The sequence below is a fragment of the Macrobrachium rosenbergii genome, chromosome 39, assembly GCF_040412425.1.
Source record: "Macrobrachium rosenbergii isolate ZJJX-2024 chromosome 39, ASM4041242v1, whole genome shotgun sequence".
Lineage (NCBI taxonomy): Eukaryota > Metazoa > Arthropoda > Malacostraca > Decapoda > Palaemonidae > Macrobrachium > Macrobrachium rosenbergii.
Window position 1 is genome coordinate 14,967,333 of NC_089779.1, and position 12,500 is coordinate 14,979,832.

Below are 12,500 nucleotides of genomic sequence, written 5' to 3' on the forward strand. Positions count from 1 at the left end.
GGAGGAGGAGGAGGGTTTGACGAAGAGGAGGAAGAGGACAGGATGAACTGGTTGAATATAGGAGGGAGTAGGAAGAGATGCAGAGAAGCGAGATAATGACAAAAATGGAAAGGGAATAATTGGAAGAAGAGGGGGAGGGAGGGAAGGAGTGGGGGAACGAAGAAGGGAGGGTGGGAAGGCGGGAAGGAAGAGGGGGGGAGAAGGAGTGTGACGTCATGGGGAACTAGAAGACAACAGATCAATTTGCTACAAAATAAATGAGACAATATTCCAAAAATATCAAGGCTGTTTAAAATAAATACTTATAAATACGACTTAAACAAAACAGTGAATAATATTGATTAAAAAATAAAGATCACACCACATTAACATAACCCTCCCAAAATTAAAAGAACACGGACCCCACATTTAAAAGCATCCAAATCCGGTCAATAAACTTCAAAGACGCTCCGAGGTCCAAAATAGCAGAAACGAGCGAGATAAAATTAGGCCAACCGCCCCACCCCTTAGGGAGACACAATAGGTACTGATTCATAAATGAAGACCGGAATCTAAACTTTGTCCTTCGGAATAAGAGTCTAAAGTCCATAGCAACACTGCTAAGCAATAGCATGGCTATTCAACTTCCTGTAAAAAAAATAAGTATGAACATGGGCACTAATATTTATGTATGAGTGCGGATTTGTACTCACACATACATACGTATATAATTGTACTAACTTATGCATAAGTACATATATAAATATATACATGAATTTTTGGCATATACACTGTAACATTCCCCTTGGGTGTATGTTATTCCTGAGGTTGATTGAATTGCATATTAAAAGACATTTGTAGCTTAATATAAGGGGGAATGTGTGTGTGTGTGTATATATATATATATATATATATATATATATATATATATATATATATATATATATATATATATATATATATATACATATATATATATATATATATATATATATATATATATATAATATATATATGTGTGTGTGTGTTTGTTCGTCTGCACATACGGTCGTACATATGTATGTTGGCAAGTTTACTTAGTGGTGACCTATCTCCAGTCTCTGAAATCTAAACCCCTTTTGAGAAAACGGTCTGTTTCTGCAACAATTACACGCCCCCCTATACACGAACATTCACAACATAAAAGCATATCGCTCCCAAAAATAAACAACACATGACGAAACAATACATGCACCAAAAAACACACACATAAGCGGACGCCCATTTTAGAAACCACAATAAAAAAAAAAAAGATATACATACAAATCCAAAGTTTCTCGCCCCGGATACAAAACACCCAATTGAAAAGGTAAGGACAGCAAACGCCCAGCTGAAAACCTCACGGGTGCTCGACACGCAAAAGCAGAGCAGCCACTCGCGACGGAAATTGGACTTCAAGCACAACATTACAAGAGGACCAGGAAGCGATGCAACAAGGCAGTTATGCTCTTAATGCTTTACTCGGGGGATAAGAGAATCTCTCTCCCTCTCTCTTCCTAACCCATTCCACTCCACCCCAGCCGCCCACCAACCCAACCCCTCCCTCCCTTCCTCCCCAAAGAGACCAAAACTGTGACGCAGATTCTTTCTCTCTGAGGCTTTTGCGGAGCCATGAATGCTATCAATATTATATATATCTTCTAGGCGACTCGATCAATAAATGCTGGCGTGAGTCATCATCGGCTGTGGGAGGCATTTGCAAACACCTCCCTCACCTGGCGAGACGGTTTCGGATCAGAGAGAGAGAGAGAGAGAGAGAGAGAGAGAGAGAGAGAGAGAGAGAGAGAGAGAGAGAGCGCCATCAGGACCAAGTATTAGGTTTCATTATTTCACTTGAAAAATTGACTATAAAGCCAAGCACTGGGATACTTCCAGCCATTCAGCTCTTAACGAAAATAGCGAGTTAGAGTGGCTGGACAGCAAAATGGAAGAAAGGAAGGGGGAAATGGAGGTAGAGTAAAAGATCGAAAAAAGAAAGGTGCAGCTAGGGGCCGGAAAGAAACTTCAAACTACCTTCAGTAATGACTACAATACACCATGTTAGGTGCACTGACAGCATGCTACGTCTAATAAAAGTATGCCCCAATCGCTTTTTAATTTTCCAAGGTCCAAAGAATGTGTAGGTAGGGTAGATGAGATCATTAATATGAAGCAAGCAATATAATTCTTGGGATAGCTGTATGCATGTATAACACGCATATATAAATATAAATATATATATATATATATATATATATATATATATATATATATATATATATATATATATATAGATAGATAGATATATATATATATATATATATATATATATATATATATATATATATATATATATATATATATATATATATATATATATATATATATATATATATATATATATATATATATATATATATATATATATATATATATATATATATATATATATATATATATATATATATATATACTATATTATATATATGTATATATATATATATATATATATATATATATATATATATATATATATATATATATATATATATATACATATATACACACACACAATCCAGACAAGAATTTAAAAAATTAAAAAGCAAAACCATAGGAACAGAGAGTATAAAATCAATTGTAAGTAAAAAAAGTTTCTATTAATAAAAAGTCAATAAAGACGACGATAACGTGAAAAGTTCTTATGTCAAAAGGTATTCAGTGCAAATGATAATTATAAAGTTGAAGCAGCTACAAAAATAAATGTCGACAAGTATAGTAAAAACAATTATTATTATTATTATTATTATTATTATTATTATTATTATTATTATTATTATTATTATTATTATTATTATTATTATTATTATTCAGAAGATGAACCCTATTAATTTGGAACAAGCCCAAAGGGGCCATGGACTGGAAATTCAAGCTTCCAAAGAATATTATGGTGTTCATTAGAAAGAAATAACAGAAGGTAATGGGAAATACAGAAAGATGAGATCAGCTATTAAAAAAAAGAGAAAGTAAATCAACAAATCAGTAAATAAACAGATAATGTACGTAATTTTACAGACACCAAAAAGGTATATAAAAATTCAGGAAGGTCAATATAGGCCATTTTGCTTAAAATTAGGCAATAACAGGTTTCCTGGCCTGCTCTAAACGCCACAAAACCTGACATAAAAACGCCGTAATTATATAAAGGTCAGGACTTCCCCTTTAGTACCTAGGCTGCTGGACCAAGTTACAAAGGAACCTTAGGCCTAAAGTAGGTTATTACACCCACGAGGTCATTTGGTGATATTGAGAACTTAGGGTGCAGTTTACCAATGTAGGCCAGAGGAGTCATCTGCCATCTGTTTAGGATGCTGGATGCTGCGGTAAAATGGTCTTCTTCTCTGAAGATTTGGTGGATGTGAGGACGAAGTAGGGTTTCAAAGTTATAATCTCAGAACTCTAAAATTAATAGAGGTTGTAGTACAGCAGCAGCATCAGTAGTGGTAGTAGTAGTATTAGTAGTAGTAGTAGCAGTAAATAAATGCTCATTTAATCTGTACAAAAACATGGAAAGTGTCCAATAATAAAACCAAACTTAGTGGTAGAAGTAATGGCAGTCACCAACAAATTAAAAAAAAAACTTTTGACCACCTCGGGAAACAGTTTCTGAAAGTAGAAATTTTATTATTTTGATTTTTAAGCAGCCAATAAGTTCTCTTCAAATCATTTACGGAAAACGAGTTAAAATGTTCAAGGAAGGAGAGGTGGTGGCGGGGGAGGGGGGGCCAGTATCAAGGTACATCCCAAGGGAGAGAGAGGAAAAAAAGGCTGTTCATCGGTTTCAGAAAAATTTTAAGTTATTTCTGGGACAAAAAAGATTGTTACTCAGATGTTTTCAGATGAGAAATCTACGTTTTCGGAGTAAAACACCTATGCCTCCTTTAACCGGTTTCATCAGACATCGTCGTTGCTTAAAGTGGTTTCAGAAATAAATTAGTTTCAAATTTTCTTCAACCTGCTTAAAAAAAACGAGATTTAGTTTTTAATCATCTGATGATATAAAAATTCGTTTCACTTCAGCGATTAAAATATGAAATTAGGTTCAACTTAACCCATTTAAGAGATGAGATAAAATTTCGGAAATCAGGTTTCAGTGATGAATTGCAGAAATACTTTTACTATATTCAAATAGTTTCATAAATAACTTCTACTGTATGTAACGGTAACTCAAGAAATGTTAAATGATGAGAGCCAAGTTTCACTCCACCATCTTCTGGAGACAGATCACTGGCTTCTCGGTCAACCGGTTACAAAGATGAAACTATGTTTCATCCACAAATATTCCATGTAAAATACATGTTTCATTCAGTCGAAAAGATATTTGTGTTTACCTCAACCATTTCCTCAACCAGTTTTAAAAATATCTACAGTTCATTCACCCAGTTTATGTAAATAACCAGTACGCAAACGTTGTCATGGCATCAACATTTTCGAGTGACCGGTGTCAGTAGCTTCTACGTTTTCAAATAACCGTTATCAGTGGCATCTACGTTTTCAGGTAACCGGTGTCAGTGGCATCTACGCTTTCCTCGGGAGCCCCGACATTAAGCACACTGCAAATTACACGAAAGATAAACGGGCCTGGAGAGGAACTCCGAAGCCCAGGCCAAAGACAAACTCCAAATTCTACGTTCAAGAAGCTCCCTCCTAGTGATGAAGAGCTCCTTAAAGTTATGAGGAGGGGGAGGAGGAGGAGGGAAAGAGGGATAAGGAGGGAAGGGGGAGCTGGAGGAGAAAGGGGGGAGGGGGTGGGTGCCAAGAAGCAGACGAACGTAAAGAGGAGAAAAGGATTATTGGACCATAAGAGATTGTGCAAGTATGCGGATAAGTGGGGAGAGAGATAGGGAAAATGGGAGTGAATCTCATGCAGGGAAAACAACCCGTAAACATGGGGAAGGTTTTCTCAACTGCAGCAGGAGAGAGAGAGAGAGAGAGAGAGAGAGAGAGAGAGAGAGAGAGAGAGAGAGAGAATAACATCACCTCATACCTGTGCAATTCTTCGTATCACACTGGGGCACATCTTCCATCCCATTTCATGGTAGGAGATGAATGCAACGAAAAGAGGGAAATTCACCAATGCATGCAAACAACGGCTGTTTTTCACATGTCTCCCTTCCTCTCTTCTCTTTCTCTCTCTCTCTATATATATATATATATATATATATATATATATATATATATATATATGTAGAGAGAGAGAGAGAGAGAGAGAGAGAGAGAGAGATTAATGCAATGAAAATGGGAAATTCACCAACGCATGCAAACAAGTATACTGCTTTTTGCACACATCGTCTCTCTCTTCTTCTTCTTTCTTCTTCTCTTCTTTCTTCTTCTTCTCTTTCTTCTTTCTTCTCTCTATCTATATATATATATATATATATATATATATATATATATATATATATATATATATATATATATATATATATATATATATATATATATATAGAGAGAGAGAGAGAGAGAGAGAGAGAGAGAGAGAGAGAGAGAGAGAGAGAGAGAGATAAGAGACCTTCTCCAAGTCAACTAAACGCTTCGAGAAACGAGATAACGCCCCGTGTATGCCGCGAAGCTCCTTAACAACCGATATCCGGCTTAACAAGGACGCCGAAAATGAACAGGGGCCATTCGCCGTCCGCAGGGCGTCTTCGGTAAACGGTGAAATATTGGCCATTTCGGCGTCGTCGATTGGTCCTTCCTCCTGCAATGGCAGGGAGGGAGGGCCGTTTGCAAATCTAATTTCCGCCTGAGTTACGGCCCAGAGCTTAACTCAAGATGCTAATATGTTTGTACGCGAGCCAAGAGAAGGCAGCAGGCGTTTCAGGGTACAAGTTGGTGCTTTCGTTGCGTTAAGTGTGGAGTAAAAACACTGAGTTAGCGATTAAACTGACTTGCAAGAAGCGTTAGCCTTGATAAAACAATCTGGTCATTCACGAAAGCACAGGCGTTTATATATATATATATATATATATATATATATATATATATATATATATATATATATATATATATATATATATATATATATATATACATGTATGTATATTATATATATTAACTTTATCACAGACACAATTGTTCTGTGCATTAGTAGAATTACTAAAGTGACCTATTCAAACTGATGGTATCTAATGGAGATTTATGCAGAAAAAGTTACAAGCTTTCTTGGACAAACAGTACGGATACCTGATAATGTGGACTGTTTGTCCAAGAAAGCTTGTAACTTTTTCTGAATAAATACTCCATTAGACACCATCCAGTTTGAATGAGGTCCTTTAGTAAAATATATATATATATATATATATATATATATATATATATATATATATATATATATATATATATATATATATATATATATATATATATATATAAAGAACAATTCTCAAGTCCTACAAAACTTGAGCGTCAACATGAAAATGTGAATCATGGGATTAAAAAAAATGTGAAATAGGAAGAACATGATCAGTTTAATGTTTTCATATTCATATACTTTTGTTAAAACCCCACCAAAAAACTCACTAGAAGTTTGGGAAGAAACCTACTTTCTAAATATTTCTGATCTCGCCACAGAGAATATTTTCCAGAAGTTGTCTGGCTTTTAAAGCTATTTAATGTTTGCATAGCAATAACTTTTGTTAAAACCACCCAAACAAAATCATTAGAAGTTTGGAAAAAAATACATTCCAGTGAAATGTCTGATCTCACAAAAAAATCCTTCACAGAAGTTGTTTTTCTTTTAAAGCTATTAAATGTTTGCATGGTAATAATTTTCCATTAAAATCCCCAAAAATGCAATAGAAGTTTAAAAAATATATATTTCCCAGAAGTGTCCGATCTCCTCACAGAAAATCCTTCACAGAAGTCGTTTTTCTTTTAACGCTACCTCGCATTTCAAGCAAGCACACCTTCTTAGTTCCCTAAATAGAGAGCAAGCATAAAAAAAAACAACGACAAACAACGAAACCCCCGCCAAAGCTTCTCTGTTTGACAAGGACAGATTGTTCATGCGGACCGAGAGTTCCACTGGCCAATTACAAAACTTCCTGCAGACATGAAGTGTATAGCAAAGTGCCTTCTTAAGAAAAAAAAATTGAGAAGTTTGTGTGCAGTGTGTTTAACAAAGAAATGACTTTATATTAGTTTTTCCAGAATTTCTTTCAAAGTAAACAAAAGTTGAGGGACGTTATAGAATATAGAATATAGAATTTTTAGGCCAAAGGCCATGCGCTGAGACCTATGAGGTCATTCAGCGCTGATAGGGAAATGGACAGTATAAAAAGGTTGGAAAGGTGTAACTTCACAGTTGCACTCTGAACCAATTGTTAGGAGAAGGTGGAAAGTAAGATGGAAGAAAACGAATATGAACGGAGGTAAAGTAAAATGAAATAAAGCAGTTGCAGCTAGGGGCCGAAGGGATGCTGCAAAGAAGCTTAAGTAATGCCTACAGTGCACCGCATGAGGTGCACTGACGTTATACATTTAAATGTTCTCGAATTTATCACACTTTTTGGATACGCTTGTCACTACAAAGCCTTAAACCCAAATGCAAGAATATGAAGTAATTCTGATGCCCGTTACAGAAGCAGGATTCGAACCCGCATCCAGTGTATCAGAACCAGGTAGCGTTGCCGACCTGACCACGAGAACGACTTTACATTTTTGCATTTGGGTCTGAGGTTTTGTAGTGACTAGCGTATCCAAAAAGTGTGATGAATATGAGAATTTAAGGGGGCATTGTGGTTATCACGATTACATACTTTTCTTGTAAATAATGACATAGATCTCTCTCTCTCTATCTCTCTCTATCTCTATATATATATATATATATATATATATATATATATATATATATATATATATATATATATATATATATATATATATATATATATATATATATATATATATATATATATATATATATATATATATATATATATATATATATATATATATATATATATATATATATATATATATATATATATATATATATATATATATATAATATACATACATATATATATATATATATATATATATATATATATATATATATATATATATATATATATATATATATATATATATATTCGTACATACACATGCACAAAAAAAATGAAAGAATGAACAAAATCACAACTCCACTCACGAAACCGACAATTAATAAACGCGTCCATTGGCACCAGCTTAACCCCTCCTCAGAAAATCAGAAAGATTCGGAAGTCGCCCGCAAATCTGGAGCCTCATAATCACCGGCGTGAGGATTTATCTAATCAGGCCGAGCGGGGAAGCTTAAAACCCGCCCCCTTCCATTCTCAAAAAAAAAAAAAAAAAAAAAACCAGACTAACTTACACGATCAACTTAAAACTTTTCACTCACGCCTCATATTAGGAAGGCCAAAGTTTTAAGCTATTTTCAACAACAACTTATAGAAAGGTTCCCCAGCTCGCTGCCAGGGAGCGACCCTGGCAGGCTACTACTACCACTGCTGCAGAAGTCGCAGGCATTATAAGAAGACGAGGGGGCGAGAAATGCCGGAGAAAGTCGGGATTTTTAATCTTTTCATTTTTAAGGGGGGAGGGGGGCGATTAAAAGATCAAAAAAGTGGTAAAAGTATTGAAGGGATTAGTTCCTTCAGGAACTATACGTGATTAAATTTAAAATTCGCAGATAATCAGCGTCTGAAAGTCTCGGACACCTTAAGTTGAGCAAGATTTACCTAACTTGAATTACAGGTTTTAGGAAAAAAAAAAAAAAAAAAAAAATATATATATATATATATATATATATATATATATATATATATATATATATATATATATATATATATATATATATATATATATATAATATATATATATATATACATATACGTATAAGCTTTAAATTGTTAATTAAAGGTGAATCATCTACCTTTGAGACCTTCATATATAAGTATTAGGTGTCATAAACAAAATAATAACATCAATACAGATCATTCAATAAAGTGGATCAACCACAACTGGACTGATAGAAATGTAATGTAGTTTTGTATTCCAAAGCCGATTCACTTAATTGGATTAAAGTTGATGAAGACTACTAATATACTATCCTATGATAACTAAAGTCTGTTTAGTTTTATACTCTCGACAAATATAATAATAATAATCCGGTTATGAAAATTCAGTTCACGATATTTATCTACTGTTATGTGCTGGAAATGAGATTCATATCACTAGAGTTTCATAATACCTCAACTTTTTACTTGACCTGCCCTAAAATCTTCAACCCCGTCGGGTGGGGAGTTGGGGGGGGGGGGTTAGAGCATCAGTGCACCTCATGCCATGCACTGTAGGCATTACTTAAGGTTCTTTGCAACGTGCCTTCGGCCCCTAGCTGCAACCCTTTTCGTTCCTTGTACTGTACCTCCTTTCATATTCTCTGTCTTCCATCTTACTTTCCTTAACCCTCTCCTAACAACTGATTCATAGCGCAACTGCTTTGAGGTTTTCCTCCTGTTACACCTTTCAAACCTTTTACTGTCAACTTCCGTTTCAGCGGTCAATGACCTCATTGGTCCCAGTGCTTGGCCTAAATTCTATATTTAATTATATTCTCAAATTTTCAAGGTCTTCTTAGCGTCTCATTAGCTTCAAAGACGGGGATTCTTAAAACTTTGTGATAGCTATCTTTACGCATCTATGTTAAATGTCGCGTTTTGAGAGAGAGAGAGAGAGAGAGAGAGAGAGAGAGAGAATTACTTTTCAAGAAGGTCAATTCCAAGAGCCTATCTTACGCATTTATGTTATACGTCGCGTTCTGAAGAGAGAGAGAGAGAGAGAGAGAGAGAGAGAGAGAGAGAGAGATAGAGAGAGAGAGAATTACATTTCAAGAAGGTAAATTCCAGGGGCGTATCTTACGCATTTTGTGTTATAAGTCGCGTTTGAAAGAGAGAGAGAGAGAGAGAGAGAGAGAGAGAGAGAGAGAGAGAGAGAGAGAGAGAGAGAGAGAGAAAATTACATTTCAAGAGGGTCAATTCTGGAGCCTATCTTTACGCATTTATGTTAAATTTCGCGTTTTGAGAGAGAGAGAGAGAGAGAGAGAGAGAGAGAGAGAGAGAGAGAGAGAGAGAATTACTTTTCAAGAAGGTCAATTCCAAGAGCTTATCTTACGCATTTATGTTATACGTCGCGTTTTGGAGAGAGAGAGAGAGAGAGAGAGAGAGAGAGAGAGAGAGAGAGAGAGAGAGAGAGAGAGAGAATTACTTTTCAAGAAGGTCAATTCCAGGAGCGTATCTTTACCCATTTGCGTTATAAGTCGCGTTTTGAGAGAGAGAGAGAGAGAGAGAGAGAGAGAGAGAGAGAGAGAGAGAGAGAGAGAGAGAGAGAGAGAGAAAATTACTTTTCAAGAAAGTCAATTCCAGGAGTGAGAAGGAGAAGGATTCTTCTCCTCCCCTGACTGTTTATACCTCCAGATCCTTCCGGGGGGAGGACCTACTAGCTTTCCTACCAGCCAAATCCACCAAACTAATCCTTTCGGATCCAGTCCAGGATACCGCTGGCGTCTGCCAGGACTCTGCTTATCTGTCTCCGTCTCCTGAACCCCTCTCCCCAACTCCTACCCCCTTTCCCCCTATCCTTCCAACCCCCTCTTCATCCCCCTCCTCCAACTCGCTTTCTTAAAACTCGTCTCCTGCGTCTTTTTTTTTTTTTTTTTTTAAACTTGAAGCCATATTGGAATGTCAGGGTCTAAAATGCAAGATACTTCGGGCCATAGGTAAGAAGACTTCATACTTCCACGGCAAAGGCTTATCGCTGGGGGGAAAAAGGGAAAAATAGTAATGCTTCTCCACCCGTGAGAAAAGCGCGAAGGTTAATGCTTTCATGCCGTTGAGAAGGATCAAGTTTTCCTTAAGAAATATTTTCCATTCGTTCTTACTGCAAATAATTTTCACATATTTTAGGGGCGATGGCCAATGTGGCTGTGATGTCTCCACATGATATTAATTCGATAAAAGTCTGTTGAGGTGTTATCAACCACTGAAGAAGACAAGTCTCCATCAAAAGAATAATTATGGTTATCGATAAGTTTTGATAACTGGGAGTCATACGATGGGATTCGGCTGTAAGCATGGGCTAAATTCATACATTATTTCAGTGAATTTCAGTTTTTCCTGTTCTAAGCAACGTATTTGGTTCAATATACAATTTGATAACACTAATAAAGCCAGCCTTCATTTTAGCTCTCCTCTAATAAGGATAAGATATTTAAATAATCAAATTTTTGCTCAAATTCCGCAATACTTTTCTTATTTCCTCATTTACTATTTCTTTTCTTAAGATTCCGAACTCTCTCGTCACATGATTTTTTTTTTTAACTTCCTTCTTCAAAAACTCTTCCATCAGCGAGCACTACGTTTTCCAATGAACACTTCCTTAGCAATGCATCGGTTTTCCTAAGTCTCATCTGCTGCAAAAAAAAAAATAGTATAATTTCATTAACATCGAAAGTTATTTATTTCATGTAAGTTTGCAACAAACGACGCACCGCAAATACGTTTCTTTCTTGTCTTATCACGACTGACTGCCTGCTGACGGACAGCGCTTCCTGATAGTGACAAAGATAAGATAAGAATTTCGTGTATTCTTTGATTACTGTCCGCCGCTATTTTCAGTGTGGCATCAGCATCACCTGATGACGGAAGTGTTCAAAACATTCAACTAATCCGCTGCTGTGACAGATATTTTTAGTTCCTTCTCACTTGTAATTGATTACGCAATGCACTAGACGTCGATATGTTGAGAAATGGCTCTTAATATACAAAGATACTGCAAAAAGGTTTGTATAGACGAAAGAATATTTCACTGGATGTCCAAATTTGTTGGTAATATTGGCATATACAGGAGACCACAAACTGGCCAAATGATTGAATTATTCCGAAATAACAGGTAGAAAGGATAAGAACAGAAATAGACTGCTGGGTTGACGGGTAGAAGTAATATGCACAACATCTAAGCTACATGTAATATGGCTCCTACGGAGGTATATGAATTAATGTTTATATTCAGGCATTATCTTTAATTCAACAAGACAGGGAGTTTCACAGGGCGGTTTATACAATTCTATTTCTATCTGAAGCCATTTTTTAAAGAGTAGTAAATAGATAAATGATGAAATATAATAATTGAACAAAATACAAATACGGACATTGGTCAAGGGAGAGAAGTAACTCTTGCTGTAATCAAGCCTTATAGAACTCTGGTGAAACGTTAAATTATGCCTGTATTTTCTCTCGACTGTGAAGATTTTATATCTGTAATTTCGTCTAAATAAAATTAAAATCTTTACTATTATGCCCTTACCATTTGAATGATAGGAGTATAAGAAGTTTACAACATGACTTTTGTCCAGAGGTGATTCAGATCATTAGGGGAAAACTCCGCGTAAAGTAAGCTCTACT

General features: G+C 35.6%; 1 protein-coding gene across 1 annotated transcript in view; it reads right to left on the reverse strand.

Annotated features, from left to right (window-relative positions):
• LOC136825767 (uncharacterized) overlaps positions 1-12,500 on the reverse strand; it is a 506,720-nt gene that overhangs the window by 354,281 nt on the left and 139,939 nt on the right. The window lies entirely within an intron of this gene.